This window comes from Tenebrio molitor, chromosome 1 (genome assembly GCF_963966145.1).
Source record: "Tenebrio molitor chromosome 1, icTenMoli1.1, whole genome shotgun sequence".
In the NCBI taxonomy this organism is placed as follows: Eukaryota; Metazoa; Arthropoda; class Insecta; order Coleoptera; family Tenebrionidae; genus Tenebrio; species Tenebrio molitor.
Window position 1 is genome coordinate 35,132,924 of NC_091046.1, and position 19,482 is coordinate 35,152,405.

General features: G+C 32.8%; 1 protein-coding gene across 1 annotated transcript in view; it reads left to right on the forward strand.

The window, feature by feature from the left end:
• The first annotated feature begins 8,883 nt into the window (after window positions 1-8,883).
• Window positions 8,884-19,482, forward strand: part of LOC138138891 (follistatin-related protein 5-like) — a 178,482-nt gene continuing 167,883 nt past the window's right edge. The window contains exon 1 of the mRNA XM_069059371.1: window positions 8,884-8,971. The gene's annotated coding sequence lies outside the window, so the exon portion shown is untranslated. The remainder of the gene's footprint in view (window positions 8,972-19,482) is intronic.

Genomic DNA, 19,482 nt, shown 5'->3' on the forward strand with positions numbered 1-19,482 from the left:
TGACAGGTTTCATATAATACGAAGCGAAATATCTTCAAATTTTTTTACGATTGTAGCAATCACGGGAATGTCAGAATAAATGTGGAATCTTTGACACCGAACAATTTGGGGATATTTGATTACTATCGATAGAATTATTGCCGGGGTTATATTCGATAACTATATTTCTTGTATCGGAAATAGCCTTCCTACACATTTTTTATACATAAGACATTTTTGCGGCTTTAGCATTTCAAAGCGTATTCGCCAAAAATATTACACACGTTAAAGAAACTGAACGTGCTGTATCATATCGTTGCATAAATTTGTACGAATGATTGAATTTTGTGCCAGTGAAATCAGCATTCACCATATTTTCTCGTAGGTGTAAGATGTGTCTAAAACATGTGACATTTCTTCTGAGCGCTGTGTGAGAAATCGACCTTACAGTAATAATAATGTTTTTGCAATGTTACTGTAAAAATATCCGTCTGTTGCAATTTTCACTGTAACGTGTCGGGGAAAGGTGAAATGTTTGTGGAATTGAGCGAAAATATTTGAAGACCGTTTCCAAGTTTGACTGACGGGTGTCGATAATGGTATGTGTGTAACAGCCTCACCTGTAATGTGGATTAAAATTAACGAGGTAGTACGAATTCGCACACAAATTATTCACGTGAAGTCTGGCTGACAGCAGAATTAATTTCGTATGTTAATTTTGTAAAGATGCTACAATAATGTGTCAAATTTTAAAACCACACAGTAACAGAGATGTTAAAATTAAATTAAATAATTAGTTATGGGTGGCTGCACACTTCCAGGAGCAAATAAATAAAAATCATATCTGTCAAAATATGAACAAGGAAAATTAATAATTGACTTGTTTCGGGATTTTTTTTACAAAAGTCGCCTATTTCCAAGTTACGAATTTTATTCCAGTTAAAGTTTCCACGCTGTATAGTAATATTTTTCCTATAGGTACTGTTTTGGAATAAACTAACTGGTATCAGTTTTAAATAGTTATTTACATTAGAGTACGGTAGGGGTATTTTACAGCGCGAGAACTATGTTTCAGGCATCAGGCACGATTAGTTGGAGAGCTGTACAATACCTACCGTACGACATTTGTATTAGACTTTTCGGCTGATCAAATGTTTCATTATGCACTTTTGCACCCGATAGGCTGTATTTTCCCTATTATGATTATGTTTTTTTATTAGTCAATTTAAAAAAAAACATTTATCGGAAAAATAATACATGTACACAATAATTTTTACACTAAACTAAAGTAACGTATGAACACTTTAATTTTAAAGTCTGTAAAAAGAGTAAATTAACCGTGCATGTTACTGCACTCCCCCAGAAATTTACAACATCTGTCGGTAAATCGCAGCTACCTTAATTTAAATTAAAAGGTAAAGGGTGTGTTTAACAGTTGAAGTGTTTAATTGTTGAAGCTATCACAGAAGTGGAGAAATAAATATCTTGTATTTATTTTTTACTTGATAAATCTTGTTGAAACTATGTTAATCGGTTGTCTAATACGGGGTCATTATAAATGCTTGTCTCATCGCAGTAGGCCTTGGTGACGTAGTTGAATGTGCCGCAAGCTTTATAACATGAGTGAGACTACCATTGCCGATAGGTAGCGCTGCTGGCGGTAGTGTAAATTTGTCTACTACTTTGTTTAACGTTGCGAAGGTAGCGGCACATCCCAAATTTGTGTGTGTTTTCAACGCCAACTGCGATGGGACAATCATTTATAATGACCCTGTAGTAGTTAGGACAACAGAACATGTGGTTACATTGGATCTAAAATAACTGATCTGATTCCCTGCTCAAAAAATATTATAATTACATCTAACTTTGGTCTTTCGTACAGTAGAAAGAAAATTGTTGATCCTGCTACACATGAAGCTTGGTTTAATGAAACAATTTACAAAGGCTTTGGCCAAACAGGACCTTTGTAATAAATTTGTAAAGGCGCTAGCACGGCCCCTGCTAAATTAAGTCGATATTTTTTACGGTTACATATATGACTTACTAGTGGGAGAAATACGGGCTGTTTCAAAATCACCGAAGGAACTAATAATTTAAAAAAAATCAAAATACTTGACGTTCATCCTCTTATCACTTTTCCAATTAAACTTTCATATACGCTAGTACTAACTTTCCCTCCACCACTCGGCGGCACGGCAATTTTGCCGGAGTACATACACTATCAATATTATACATACACTATCCGATATTACTATCAAGTAATAGTGCAGTGCTTATCAACATAATTACCGGCGTCTCGCCTCCACATTTTGACTTTGTTGTGTTTGATAAATTAATTATTTATTAATATTATTGATAAATTCAATTATTAATAGTTATTTATTACACAAAATATTTGATTTGAATTTATTAACAATAAAATTTGACTTTTTTTGGAGTAAAGTTTTCGATAAATTGCATCTTTCGTCGATTGTATCTCAGTCCCTATTAAACTTACAAGAAAAGTAAAAATACAAAAAAAAAGAGTGTGTGCTTAAGACCGCACGACAGAAGTGAAAACTTCTACATATGATGCTCGTTACTGATTTTAAGGCCCGGTTTATTCACCTTCAAGTAACTTTATTTGAACGGTAATTACCATGGATCTACCAATAGCAGATTCTAAATCATAGCAACTACTGGCCAGATAATATAATATAAATAAACCGGGCCTAAGTAATATGTATTATAATAGTTATTTATGTGACGAGCTTAGTAAATTAATCTTTACGGGCGCGCTGGCACTTGTTGGACGAGTGACGTAAGGAACGAGTCTCCATAAGCCAGTAAGCCCAGTAAAGATTAATTGCTAAGCGAGGTGCATACAAACTTTTATTTCCACCTTCAGCCTTTAAATTTCGTTTTTTAATTGTTATTTATGTTTATAAAAAATTTGTAATGAAAGGCGGTGGGGCAATTATACCTACGTCGTCATGGTGTTGAGATAAACAACAAAAATACTGTCAGAAGTTTTGTGAAATTTGTTGCAAAAAGAAAGTAAAGAAAGAATGGCTTTAATGCCCGATGAAGACTTTGAAGGCGATTTTATTGAAATGCAAGAAAATAACCACGGAATTACCAACGATCCCAGGAGCGATATGAAAATAACTTGCGAAACGGATCAAAATGCATTATTAACGTATGTAATTGCAACAATTGATAGTTACATTTGTTTGTGTTTGTAATAAACTTTTTTAAAAAATCATTTAATTAGTTTTGATTATTTATTTTTTGATGAGCCTTGTAAAGTCTTTACAAGTCTCTTCTACGTGCCTGTTAAATATTACAGGGCTCTGCCTGTAATTATCCATTTACTTAGTTACCACAAATACCTGTAAAGTGTCATTTACTTAGAAGGTGGAAATGAAAAAAATTATTATTAGTCAGCGATCGGGCAGAGGCAGAAGCCTGTTATGCCCGCGCTATCAGTATAGGCAGCGCGGTATTCTATAAATTATACAGGGTTATTCTAAATGATTGTAGTCGAAGTAGGCGTGAAAACTGAATGTAAAATTTATGGTTGCCGCTCCACATAAAAAATCATCAAAATGATGTGTTAAATTGGGTGCAAAACAACTCGATATTTTTAAAATTGATTGTAGAACAACTCAAAATTTCTGGATTCAATCGTTAATTTAACAAAAATAAATAAAATCCTCATCACCGCACTTTTCGCCTAAAAAATGACAGTGACAGCGACACAACTGACAGTTCACATGAAAGCGGCAAAAACGTAATAACATGGACATGGTCTACAATCATTTAGAATAACCCTGTATATTATGGATGATAGTACAGTCGGAACGTTATGGATGTGGATTGGGGACTTGTCGTTAAGTTGGCACTACCAGCAAAAGTAACTAGGCGCGCCCATAAGGTTATTGTAATTTATGACAGATCTCACTAATGTACTATTGCGGGCAAAAAAAGTGGGACATCAAATTTCTGTCAGTTTTGAAAAATTCGATGTAGTTCAAGCTTTATTGTCATTTTTTTGACACTATTTCAGCTGACAGTTTAAAAATTTATTTTATATTCCTATTTTCCTTTTCCAAATGCCCTCTTCTTTTGATAAAGGTAGATTTTGATTGAAACTTTGCATTAAATAAATATTCACCACGTGCTTACTTACAATCATTCCCTACAACCCACAATACTTAATGACAACGTCAATCAGTTCAAAGTAGGGTTGGAATCAGATAAGGGTTATTTCACATTAAAAGTCAAGACAATGACGTTGATGTCCCACTTTTTTTGCCCGCAATAGTACTATGGCGGACAATAAATTTAGGCCGGCCTGTCATTGAGTTGACATCAAAATGTGAAGCTGGCATTATGTTCAACTAACCCCATTTTCGATTTTTGTCATTCTTGTCATCGTGATAGCGTAATCAAAATTAAAATTGGGAAAAGAAGCGTGCACCAGAGAGAAGTGCTACTACAAATTAGTTATGCTAGTGCGTCATGGTCTGTAAGTTACGAAAAAGGCAAAGGAAACGCCAAACAGCATGAAAATCTTCAGTTTGAGAAACTGACACATCAGTCATAATGACAATAAATGGTCGCTTGCATTGACTTTTTTGAAATGTCAGAAATTTGCCGGCCTAAATTTATTGTCCGCCATAGTACAGTTCAATCATAAGTTTTAAGCGACCTTGAGTTTGACAATCCATATCCAAAACATTTCGAGTATACTTGGAGGAATAAGGAGCAAGGCATAAATAATTAATATTATTTCAATCCAATGCTGTTTTTAATTGAACATCAAAAATCTGTATTTTTCAATAGAAACTGCAAATACTCTGGCAAAATTTGTGAGGTTAGGTTTGGATGTTTAAGTTTTATTTTCTTGACGATGATATTGAACACAACACAAGTTTTCATAGCTATACCCTGTATTATGATAATTTGTCCATTTTCGTCTTCACATTTTGCTACACAAATTTTTCCAATAGATGAATTGTTGAAGCCATATAATTGAGAATTACGTATTAAATCCTACATTCATCTGTAAACTTACAATATTTGTCGTGTCTTTATCGTTTATATTATACAACGTGTAACAGAAATAAGTACATTAATTTTAACCAGTAACAGAACTCGTTATGATGAACAATTTTTCTATGTACCACTTTTTCCAAATCGGCAATTTTTTTTAACATTTCCCCCCCCCCATAAATTAACGAGTTCAGCCATTTACGTAAACCTTCTAAGGCCCGGTATTTCAGTCGTGGGTTAAACCAAATAAAAATGGTTAACTATTAAATTACCTGGTTAGGGGTATTTCGGTGTCGGGTTGGTTCTAATCAAGGTTAAATTTAACTGGAAAGTTAACCGAGGGGATAGGGGTGGGTTAACCTGCTTTTTCTCGGTTAGACATGCGCATTACTCGTGTGGTGCAGAATTATTTATTTTTCTGTTTTGGCAAGTTTAATATTAAATTAGCACTTATAACGGCTATTTCGCATTTTGAAGGGGCGCCAAATGAAAGTTTGAAAATGGACAGTCGTCGAAGATCCAAAAATTAGAGTTTGATATAAGCATTGTATTTACATTAAAATGTTAATTGTGAAACTCAATTTAATTTGATTTTACAATAGGTATTATTTATTTTTACTTGAATAGATATTTTTTTATTATAGTTTACAGTATTGTAAAAGAATTATTTTTTGTTAATAAAAGATTATTTTATTTAATAGTATGCCCGTACCTTGTGTTTCATAAATTTTTATATAAATTCTGATTTTCCCCGAATTAAAAAGAGCTAGAAGATTAATTTTTTTTTTATTGTTACATTAATATTTATAATTATTTTGTTTTTTAATATACATATCTGATCCAAAAGTCGGTATCTGTTGTAAAATTCCATTATAAAAAAATAGGTATGTATTTTTGAATAAAAACACCTCACTCTTTAACCAAAACAACTCTACACGTGGGTTAAATACTGTCACAGCTGACAGCAAACGGCAGCATTCTACACCTGTCCGCTACGACTGGCTACGAGCTTTTCGAATATGTCTGCCGAAAGCACTGCCAACATTAAGAAAAAGTTGGTTAAATACTTTAACCCATAACTAAGCACTGAAATACGCATACAAGGTTAATAATTGGGTTAAAATTTAACCGCGTTTTGCAAACCCAAAAGTTAACCCTGCACTAAAATACTGGGCCTAAGCAAAGCGACCAGGTAGCGTGGTCTCCAGTGGCGGGTAGCGAAATTTGTGAAAAATTTTAAACAATTTTAACTCATTAACAAGAACGTTTACAAAAAAAAATTATTTAGAAAAGTTGTTGCTCTTGATGAGTTTTATTATCAGTTAAAATTAATGTACTTATTTCTGTTACACGTTGTATATAACTATACAGGGTATTTCACGAGTGATAATGAGCCTGACGGAATAATAAATTCAACTCACAATACATTTTCAAAAAAAGTCGGACATTTTAATTTCAGTAGTCAGCTTTTTTCGGAAATATAGTGTAGGTTGCATTTTAAATTACGTCAGGCTTATTATCACTCGTGAAATATCCTGTATATATATACAGTTACTCCTGCAGCTCTGCACTGAGGTCAGTCAGGTCACAACACAACGTACAATGAAAATTTAAAATTGACAAGTGACGCACAGTTGATTGTTTTTCGCTCGCTCCGCTAAAAAACTCGACTCCCTTGATTTCAGCTTGCCGTGTCGTGCTGCGAACGATTTTCGCTGATCTGCGAACGATTTTTCGATTTTAGCTTGTGCTGCGATGCTGCGAACGATTTTACCGTGTCGCATGAAACTAATTCACTGCCCGGGAATAAAATGTATGTGGCGCCCCTAAAGAAGTTTTCACTTCAAAAATTTGCCAAATTTTATCCTTTATAACTTTTATTTGAACATTTTTCTCATATAACGAACCGTTATCGAGTTATTCTGTGAAAACATGTTTTACGCACCTTTCATTCAAGATGGTGGCTCGCGCTCACCATGGTCGAAAACTTGTATTTTTCATCAAGGTTTATACTCAAACAACATATTTCAAAATCATTACTACCCCACCTTTTGTAAGGCAAAATCACCTACTAACTGATAGTTAAACATGAAGAAGATATTGACTAGCCAATGCTCACTGCAAAATTACGAGAAAGTGCCGTGTTCATTCGAGAAACATCTCGAGTTCTGGACTGATGATATTTATAAACTGACCGGAATTTTTAAAGGTCTCACCAATCAAAGAAAAAATTATTAGTTAGGATTTTTTTACGTTAAACGAACGCAGAAGAGGGAAAGCATCTGAAATTGAGAAAAAAGGTGATATTGAATAAATATGTGACTCATGCATGATGTTTCTCAAATGACTGATTCATTTGCTTCAAAGGACAGTTATTGATTGCGTTTCTGAGGTGGTGTTAACATTTCCGATACCTATAGGTCAGCTAACTTTTTTTAAGTCTGACTCATTGTGTAACTTTTTTTCTACACTAGGGTCAATGAACCACACTTGCATATAAGCCGTTGTAATTCATCTCTTAGAAACTATGACACAGTCAAAATTTAGAAATACATAAAATATTATTAAATAAGTAAGTAATTTTACTTATCCAATACTCAAGAATAACCCACCATAATAAAGCACTTAATCTGCGTTCTATTTAAAAAATTAGAAACCGTCAAAATAGTGTTCCGCTAATTTTTTCGATCAGTGTATTATACATTTTTTTTAAGGATTTAATAAATCTATTAGGTATTAATGCATGAAGTACATAATAGGTATATTTGTTTTACAATACAAAAATTTCCGATAGTAATGCGGAATCTGGGAAAGTACCCCGAATGCTTGCAACGTTTCCACGTTGAATGGCAAGGGAAATCTTCTCGAAAAGAAATTCCTTTGATTTTTCCGTAATAAAACATAATATGTATTATACATATTATGTTTTTTGATTGTAAATATTTTAAATGCATTCAAGAATTAATTCATTAACTGACAGCTAATTTCTTTCAACAATATAGAATTATGTATCTTCGCATTTTACACTCTTACAGTTACGTCGAGTCAAGATCTCATCAGAATATTTAACAACGTATTAATGATATGTCTGAAATCAGTAAAGTTTGTATCTAATCTACCTCAGAATCTAAAATGCAAATCAATTTAGCAACTTTTACCGAATAGTGTATTATTTCACACACGGAATAATACACTAAAGTGCAAACTTTCCGAATTGGTTATTTAAATTTACGTTTCTAGTTGTATAACAATTACAATTATAACTTCTAGTGATTCCACACCTACTATGAAATAGCTTTTCAGAAATATAAATCATTAATTTAAACACAATTTAGTTGCTGAGGCTCGAAGTTATTTTGTGAATTAATATTCGATTAGTGAGTACGAATAATTGTCTTTAACATTAAAGGTTTCAGCGATCTTAATTAGGTCAGAAAGGAAACATTTTCAGTGATATAATCGCGAAGTTTTTCGAGACTCCCTAGATGACGGAAAATCCTTAATTGAGAACGAACGAGAAAAAGTCCTAGAAAATGAAACGTAAATGGTTGCGCACTCTTAATGAAAATTATTAATCCCGAGGGACACGTTTATTTTTCCAAAAAATAAGTTTTGCGCAATTTTTCACAACATCGGGCCAGAAACAGGTTTCCAATAAATTCCCGCGCGGTCTGGATAACGTCCCCTTCCGATAAGAAGATTGGAATTTAATAAGTATTTTTAAATGTAGCTAAAGTAGCGACAAGATAATTCATTCTATTACATTAGATTACTCAGCAGCATTTATATGACAATCATATTATTGATATTCAAGGGGCGCATGCGCCACCATGGGGGTCGTCACGACGCGCATCCCTTCTATACGGCAGTTTACGTCGTGACGCTGAACGCTGGTGACTCGTAATATGATCTCATAATTTACACATTGTGTGTGTTTGCTGCTAATAGCGACAACGTAAGTACTTTGTTTACGTAACTTGTTTGCGCCACCCCGTACCTAATTGAGACGCAACACTTAAACCGACTGCTTTATGAATTGTTTACGAAAATTATAAAACCGGTCCCTTTGGAAATACTTTTCAAGATTTTTTTTTCAGTTGCACATACATTCCGTCCGATGCGTCCGACTTTAATAAATTACCAGAAGTTATTTATTCGTACATTTGCAATTATTATAATTAAAACTTCAAAAAGATGAGCTGAAAATGATAATTTAGCGGCGCAACCACTTTAACTAATTACTTCGCCGTAACATTTTGATTTCTCTACGCGAAAACATCTCTCGGTGCCGCGTCAGAATTTAATTTCCCACTTCTTTGTCCGAGTTGTTTGTTGCTTGTGGTGCTTGTAATTATTTACGTACAAGTTATTTGAAGATTCTTAACTTTCTTTAATGCAGTGTCGGTTTCTTGTTTTGTTGATTTGCCCGGCGCACCCGCCAGAAATTCGAAAGTTTAATTACCACTTTGAAGGAGAGACGTGGCGAGATTAGGCTTTTAAAGCGCGCTGTTTTACTTTAAACTGTGTTTGATGTTATCTGGATTTATTTCAGAGGTTTCCCTCCAGCACGAAAGTGAAGTTTTTTTCTTCTAGCTTAAATAACTATGATGTTCGATCAGAAAAGAATTAAGCGGGCACGCCCATAAATTAGACGTGGCCGGCAATTGCCAAGAAAAGATTTTATCAGAAATACAAACAGAGCTGAACCCTTTATATTTTTACCAGGGTGCTATTTAGGAGTTCATAGCTGTCGGCACGCAAGCTGCCACGTGTATAGCAATGAATAAGCGATAGACAACATAGACGGGGGCGGCGGCCTCCTCAAGATTGTTCCAAGTGTAGAATCGATTTCTGACGTAAAATTTCTGTTTGGTAAATTTATGTGTCAATCAGGCAGTTTCTATTTTTCACGCAAGAGTTGTTCGCAGAAAAAAATGAGACACATTTATAGACTAGAAAACGTGTGCGATACATTTCACAGCTCAACTGGAAATTGATTTCGTATTCAGGAAAATACTCAGCGAGCATTTGTATAGCTGTCGATGTTTGTAGTATACTTATTTAAATTTATCTCCTTCATCTCTCTTCGTATTGTCTTCATGAAACTTGTTTCCAGTCTCCTTTATTGTTATTAATAGACGTATTCCCAAAATACATATTTATTCGTCTTACAATTATGTTACATGAATTCATTCAAATTACGGAATATGCCTCCACAATAAGCTACTTTGTTACCTTTAGCGCAGACTAATTTGTATAATTCCTTTCGTTTGATGCACTGTCAAATGAAAACATTTGCTGTGAAGCGTCGGTTGGAGACGAAATTTTGTATCTTAATTAACACTTTACGTTTACGGTTATGTTTTCCTTCAGTCGACAAATTATTTTCGAGATTATTATAAATATAAATGGGGACCTATAATACGAAATGTTTTTATTTTAAATGTAGCCAGTTGTGATTAAAATATTAATTAATACAATTTATTGCCATTTGACTAGATACATTTTATTAAGGGTATAATTATACCGGGTGACTGACGAAAAACCTTTGACGCTGTATCTTGCTTATTTTTTACCTGATTTATAGTTATTTGTAACTAGTTATGAAAGTCATACTTTTTTCACGAATTTGCAGATTGATTAACGAGGGCGTAGCCCGAGTTAACCAAGCAAATAAGTGAAAAAATGAGACTTTCATAACGTGTCGTACACACTATTTTTTTGCATATCGAAAAAAGTTGAGAAATTTGGTCTAAAAGGATTTATGAAAAATTACAAAAAAAAAAACAAAATAGGTATGCTTTGACAATCATCTCCAATGAGATGAAATAAAATGATGAAAAAAAGTACTACTTTCACTACGATTTTTCGTGTAACAAAGTGCTACTTTCACTACGATTTTGCGTGTAAAAAAGTGCCACTTTCATTGCGATATGCAAAAAAACAAATGATACATCAAATGAAATAGTTCGAAAAATACTTCAACATTGTCTGATTCAATTTTTTTTTTCAAATTACACTGTAAATATTTTTCTATTCGTTCTTACAGAGAATTTTCTTCTGAATATCCGTACATTAAAAAAACAAAATTTTTATTTTATTTGAAAAAATTGAAAAATCAAGTAACCAAATTTATAAAGTTATAAACAATAAACGATCTATTCTAGTCGCTCAAAATTGCCTCCATGCTGTTAGCGACACTGTTGACATCTAGAAACGCTCTTCGTTGCATTCAGTAAAAAATTTGGGAGTATTTTCTCACAGACTTGTACTATTTTTCTTCTTAAAGTGGGTCAAATAAAAATTGTCTCGAATGTGACCCCATAGAAAGAAATCCAATGGGTTCAAATCTGGGGGGCCATCGAATAGGCCTGTAAGTATCCATCCACCGATTACCAAAATGATTATTTATTTTTTTAAAATACAATATTAATACGTGCATTACGTGGTGTGGCGCCGTCCTGATGAAACATGACTCTGTTCAACACTGCTAACGGAATGGTATTTCATCCAGAAAGTTGCTTATTTCCTCAATAATAGAGTATGATATTTTACTTGATTAAGACTGAATAAAAAAGTCCAATCTATCTCCAAAATTGCCACACCATACGTTAACACTAAATCGTCTTTGGAAATGTTCTTCCACAACAATATGATTATTATTATTAACAAACTGTTTTGATAAATGGCGTGACTGACAAATATCCAAAGCTCACTTAGTCATTTCGAGCTAAATGCTCTAAATGAATAAACTTTTCTCTTGATTACTTTTGTCATTTGATTTTCCAATGTTTTACTTCTTCTTACTTCTTAATTTCTTGACTTTTGTTTAATGTATGGGTATAGTTCTTTGCATTTTTGTATTCAGAAAAAAAATCTCTGTAATATAATAAAAAAAAAAATCATCATCAGTCAAAAACTAGTCGTAAGATTTTTTTTTATTTAGTACCCCAACAGCATTGTTCATAAAAGTTTACAGTTTGCCCCTTGAATTTGGCCGTCACATAACTTGAGCGTTGAACAAATATGTAGGTTTAGTTCAGTTCATATTAAGAAGCTGTCGGAGATCAATCAATCAAAATTGAAATGTCAAACTTTGAAATTGATGCCATTTCATAAAACTTTCAGCTTGATATTGCACTCACCGAACAGATACTGCTGATAAGTTGATACGTGATGTTTGAACAGGATTATTATAAAAAAGATAACTACCTGTTTTGCCAACGAAAATAAGTTTTTTTTTTCACTACTAGTCTCAGAAGGCGTCATTATTTACTCCTGAACCGAGCCCAGCAGTAGAATTTCTCTCCCACGGTTCTCTCCCACGATTAACCCAGTGTTAATAATGAACAACCGTCACCTAGCAACGAAAGATTGTCGTTCATTTCATTAGTTAACGTAAGTAGATGATTTTCACTTATAATGTCCCTTGTGCATTGATTATTTCCGGATATTAATCAATGCACGAGGGCATATTCGGTAAGAAAATCGCAACGACACGGACATTATGCTTCTTAAATTATAAATTTTTAAATCGTACGACACTCATTAAAGACCAATAGAAAAATTAGTTCACGAGCCATAACCAAGACAACAAAATAAATTATTTTGATTGGCTGAAAAAATTTCCACTTATTAATCACAGTTAGGTTGGTCTACCTACAAAAAGAAATTTTTTTGTTGCCATGGTTATGGCTCGTGAACTAATTTTTCTATTGGTCATTAATGAGTGTCGTACGATTTTCATAGCAATAGTCTAGAAATGTCAACTCGGATCCGTCGCATCCAACAAAATAATTTTATCAATAGTTATTATCAGAAAGGGTTTTAATGTATCTAGTAGTGAACAAAATAGTATATAAACCTCGGTAGAGTAGCCCCTTATAGCCTTCGCGCCTTACATCCTTCGGCGAGCCTCGGGATCTAATCTTGGCGCTCTGGCTATAATCATGAACTTCTCCACCTTGGTGTATAATATACTATTAACGTGATGTGACAATATAAAAATATTATGGAAATAGTACAAGAAAAACCAAAGAACGTTGGGCAAGTCGAAAAGTGAACTCAAAAAGAATTTGATAGAGTTGCTATATACGAATATTTTTATAGTCGAATAAAACAGAAAGTAAATCCAAAGAAACTTTTTTTTTTTATAACATGAATTTCACATTTTTTCAGTCATCTTCTAAAAGTTTCAACGACATAATCGTCACCTGAAAATCGAATATCACGTATTTATCTTTCAATCTAGAAAACAGAAAGAAATCGCAGGATGACAGATCAGAGAATAGAGTACGTTTTAATTAGTTTAACCATTTCAAGTAGGTAACTTGGTTAATTAGCTGATGGTTCAATTGTTTAAAAATCTAAAAGAGCTAAAGAACCAAAATGGCTAACGGAATTAACCGGTTAATATATTTAGCTGATTAAATTAATTTATTAATCAATTAAGGGTTCAGTTAAAGAATTTCATACGTCAATAAATTATTCTTGTTGAATTAAACTGACCAATAACTAATAAACCAAATTAACTATTATAACAACGGGTTTAGCGATCAATTACTTAACCACGTTAAACCCTAAAATAATTATCCAGTTAATCTTTTTTTGCCGATTTGGCTCTTTAGCCGGTTTACCCATTAACTATTTAACAAAGTTAACTGGTTAAATCAGTTAAATCCTACAGCCTTAGTTAGGAGTGTAAAGATAATGTTCTAAAATGTTTAATCTCAAGAATTGTTTTGTTCGCTGTTACGCAATGCAACTTCTGGTAGATATACAGTGTGGAAACTTTAACTGGAATAAAATTCATAACTTGGACATAGGTAATTTTTGTAAAAAATCCCGAAACAGGTCGATTTTTGTTTTTCCCTGCCCATATTTTGACGCATATGGTTTTTACATATCTGCTCCCGAAAGCTCGCAACCACCCCTAACATTTTTTTTTCAAATAGAAGGGTATACCAAGTGACACCTGGTTTGAAAGCCCACTTCGCAAAGAATACAACGCACTATTTGTTTCCTGAATATTTTCAAATCCTATGTCCTGAAAAATATCAATGTTTATTTGCCCAACAGTTCTAGAAGAACCAATTACAGAGCAAAATGACAAACAATGACATTAGTAACAACCATAATAATACATGAGTTAAATTGATGCTGAATTAGGAATGGTAGAACTTTTAAAATTATAATGAATCATAGTTATGAACATTTTCTCTCGTTAAATAAATTTTCACACTTTTTTAGAAATTAATACAAAATGAACAAAAGCATATATCAAAACCAATTGCAACTGTTAAAATACCAAATGTCAAGCAATTGTTTCATGGTTTGATTGTATAGATTTCATGATCATACGAGTAGTTTGCAGACATTTTCTGTGCAACCTATATGTTCATATAACTTATAAACATTTTTCGTTTCTTTAAAACAGCGTATTAAGACCCTTCTGGTTTTCACGTTTTCCATTAGATAGTTAATTTAAGATGTGTGTTATTTTTTTAAAATTATGCAAACTAATTGTAGATGTAGCAGCAATATTTTCAGACCTTAAACAGTTGCACTATATTCATGTTAACTAGAATTTATTACTTGAATTGAAGTATGAGGTAACTGAAAACGTAGAAATTTTTGAAAACTTTGTGGAACTGTATGTTTTTTTGTAATTTTTATAATCAACGTTCAGTAATTGGTTTTCAGCTGATCTATAATTGGATTTCATTTGATTTGTCGAAACAAATTCGTTGGTTTGTTTTCAATATAAACACATTTTCTGGTGGTGTTGTTGGTGAAAATCAATTTTGATGAAAATCTTAAAGTTTTATATGAAAAAACTTTTCAAATTACGTAAAAACCAAACAGGCACTACTTCTGTGCACTCAATAATAAGTGGTAAGTACGGCAAGACCGAGGAGATGGCCATCATTTTTTTAAACCCTTCTTATCGGAAAACTTCGTGGAATGAAGCAACCACTTTAACACTGATTAATCATTGATATTTTACATTTTAGAATTTGAGAGAAAACGTAATAAAACCCAAACAACAGTTAAATTACTCGTTGATTATTTATTTCACTTATTTTTCCGGGTGTGGATTAAAGGACGCAAGATTCACCGATAGAAGGTCAAAGTTATTTTGATCGGCCTGTACCAATTTTTCTTGATTTAGCTTATGTGACAAAGACCATCTATGCTACATCAATGGAAATACAGTTTATCTAAATCATTTTTAATCTGCTTCATTTTTATTAGCCCATTCAGTTGGTGTTATTCATACTTGGAGCTTTTGGTAAGATTTGCCAACACTCTCATTTTAGTCATTTTACCCAAGAACCATTAACAACTGAAAGCTTCTTGAACTGTTGTCAGAATAGAAAGACTACAACTCAGTATTAGCAGAATTCAGCTCGAAAGCTTGAATTAGCGAACAGCAATTGCGGAATCTTCAGTGTTATTTAATTTCGATAGTTGGAGAATCCTCAAGATCTCCGTTTAGTTCTTACATGAATACATGATCATAGATAGGTACTTGACCTTTTTGTAATGATGAAGATTTTTCCCCACTGATATATAACTTCTATTGTCCATCTTCTATTGTCCATATTGCCAACTACACTTTTGTATCCATTAGGTATATTGTTTTAAATCGATTCGTTTTGAATTTTTGCGTTTTTAGTAGATTTGCCCGATTTTTCAGTCAAATAGTTGGTTGCTAGTTTTTCTATATACTCATATTTGAAAGTAGAAAAAATAGTGCTCTTTATTTGCTATTTATAAAAAAGTTACTGAACAATTACTTTACTTATGTACCTTAATAATGTAGCACTTATTCGGCTGTTTAAGGATGAACTGGAGTAACAATCTTAGCAAAAAGTTGCGGAATTCTTATTATGCTATGAAACGTTTATTACGAGATATCAGTATTTGAAAAAAAAGTTTTGAATTTTTGGAAACGAATTGTAGTGAGTTGCAAGCAAATTTTGTGTTTATTTTCTTGATATTTAGATAATTACTTACCTGTGATTTTACAATCTTTTGAGTAAGACTGTACGTGAAAGTAAACAGAAGCACACTGAATTTGAATTTTCATTGATTTCTGTTAAAGTTCTTAACGTAACTGTAGTAAAACATGCGATATGAGTGTAATGTTGCATACCGACGTCAATTATATGCATTTTATTCACTTTTGAAATTAAAACAGATACATAACCTCAAAAACCGTGTTGTTCCACATATAATTAGCGATTACATGGAAAATCCTCGACCAACTTTTTTTGTAAATTCATTAGAAAATTCTACGATATCGATACTTTATGTGTGAAAAATTTAAGAAAAATTGGCCTTTTTGAAATATGATTTTTTTATTAATTTTTATGCGACCATTGCTCGATTTCTCATAAGAACACGTGTAAAATATCCCGCAACTTTAAAAGGTAATAACTTTAAAATTCCTCGATCAATTTTTTTTAAATTTGGCACAGTACTTTAGAATGGATGAAAGGACTATTGTACCAATTTTAAGCAATTTTCGACATTTTTCAATGTTACTCCAGTTCACCCTTAAGCAATGGTTATCTTATTATTGTTTATTAAACAGAAAAAAATTAGATACCTAAGTACATATTTAATTAAAAAAATGTTTCTGTTGCAATAAAACTAAAGGGGAAAGTTTTTTAAACATACTTTTTATCATAGCATTGATGTTTCTGCTCTAATGATGTGCAAGAAACAAATCTGTGCGAACCTTGTGTTATGTAAACAGTTAATTATTATAAAATTAGAGTGTTTACGAGCTTGATCGAATTAAACTAAGTTTCACTGTTGTGTTTAATAAATTAGCAATTTTGATAGGCGTGTAGCAGAGGAATTTAATTGCGAACGAACTTGTACGGATTGAATAAAACAAGAGTTTCGCATTGTTTTCGTGAAATTTTGTATAGAATGAACTAAACTCGGGTAGTAATTTGTTTACGAAGGAATCGAGGAACGTTGTAATGGTAAACAAAAAGCAAGAATAAATATATGCATTTGCGTCACCCGTCATTTGTCTAATACTATGTGAAACATTTTATTCCTTTCGGGTCCACAAAACGCAATTTAATTTACCTGAATAATTTTTAAACAACACTGTGTTTGTTGTTCATCCCCTGGAATTAGATTTGGTTGACCCTTCCGCTTGGATTACGCAAGTGCTTGTCGAGGTCAAACAATTCACATATGGTGCAGACTCCGAATGACAGTTGGAGGGCGGTCAGGGACACCCTGTTTGACAGCACCCGACATGCATATTAAACGCTGTACTGGCTTGTTCTCGACGAATTTTTCCGCCACTCCTGCACACGTATTTTTCCTACCGTCCAAGAGAAAAAGTAATGTCACCAGTTTTCACCCAAAAATATACAAACTCACTTACTCTGAAATAATTAAATAATTAACCAGAAAAGTGACATCGACTTACTTATATTTCTGGCAGAGGAAATTTAAAATGATAAAAATCGTGATGTTCGAGACCCTACATAACAAATAATAATAATAATTGTTATTTTGGAGATTTCTTTCAGCTATGTTGGCAACGTTTTGTCTTTAGGTTGGATTTTACTGTCAATACTTAGTATTTTGCTTGCTAAGTTGAAATTAAGTTTATTGTTGTTATGAAAATTCGAAACAGTGAATTTTATAAATCACGTTTGGAACATTGATTTTTGAAATTGTCACCGATTGTCACATTTGACAATTTAAATTTAAATTAAACACGTGTCTCAAACTCATAAACATGTGCAACATAACCTCAGTAATGATCTAGGGGGAAATCTAGGGTGAAACTGAGATAGAACTGGATCGAATATCAGTGATTTTTTAATATACAGTTTGGTCTTTTACAGTATTTTGACATTGATAATTGATTATAAAAAAAAACTGATTTTAGGTAGCGAAAAATGAGAAACTATAAGGAGCTTAATAGATAATACAGAGTATCACGAAGAAATTTGTTAAAATTTAGGGGATTATAATAAAAAAGTCAATACAAATGAAGGATATACACGAGTAATAATGAGCCCGACGAAATTGAAAATGCAACCTACAATATGTTTCCAAAGTAAACCTAGACATTATCGGCGTCAATATCCGGGTTTGCTTTGCAAATGTATTGTGGGTTGTATTTTCAATTCTGTCGGGCTCATTATCAGTCGTGAAATATCCTGTATAGAACCTAAAGGAATAAGACACTGAAAAATCTCGAAAATTAAAAAAAGTAACTAACTAACTTGTCTTACTAACTACAGGTTCTTCGAAGCCGTACTGTCAGAGGAATCATTAAATAAATCGTGAAACACACTTCACTTAAATGTTACTTTAGATAAAAATTGTCTTGGCTGAGGGCGGTTCAAAGTTCAAACAATCATAGAAAAAAACCAATAAAGAAATCAAAGTAAAGTCAAAAAAACAAGTGAAAGCGGAATTGCCGTATTGTGACTTGATGAGATGATTATCAAAAAATTCTTCCAGTATTGTAAGAGCTCGGTAAGTGTTTCTAGCACCATCTTGTTCTATAAAATATTCCTTCGTCCGTAAAAAATTGAAGTAAGTATAGAAAGTAGAACATTTTATCATCATTATGTAAAGTATTAAAGATTCATTCACAGAACTGTAAACGTTGTGGCAGATCAGTAGAAGTAGTTCTTGAACTCAATTACGATGTAATATTGCATTGTGTAATATTGCATGACACGTTGTTCCTAAAGATACTTTCATTTGGTGTGACAAATGACAAATTGAAGTCCTCCCTCGGTTCATTTTCTATTATTTCCATAACAGTTTGAATAGTTTCTGGAGTATGTATTGATGGTCGTCCACTTCCACTCTTTCGTCCAACATTTCCTGCTTCACGAAATAATTTGACACATCGATCTATAGTTATTCTAAACAATTTGTAGTCAATCGCGTTTTCTGCAAATCCCTACAAGTATTATTCCAACCATCTCTGTGATGAGTGTTTTCATACTTCGTAATTTTTTGTCCAATTAGAAAAATGAAATATAATAATAAAAGATTTTTGTCCTAAAGTAAATACCATCGTGTTACACTAAAAAAAACAGGAAAATTCTAGTTGGTTCATTCTAAAAAGAATTGTTTTTGCAAAAGAAAGAAGTGACACCCGCTGCTCCTTCGTAGAATAAATCTGTGGCGGTCGTGAAAAAGTAGGTAAGTCGAAAATGTTAATTTTTCAGGGCAACGATTCAAAATTCCACATCATTCCTAAAATCCTGTAATTAAATAGAAACTTCTTTCTACATGTACGTGCTTTCAATATAAGTAAATTTTAAACTGTGAAAATCTGAATTTTTTAACTCCATGATTTATTATTAAGGTGTAAACATCGTTAACTCATTTTTGAAATTATTGACTTACCTACTTTTTCACGACCGCCACAGAAATAATACAGTAGCGGAAACAAAAGCAGGC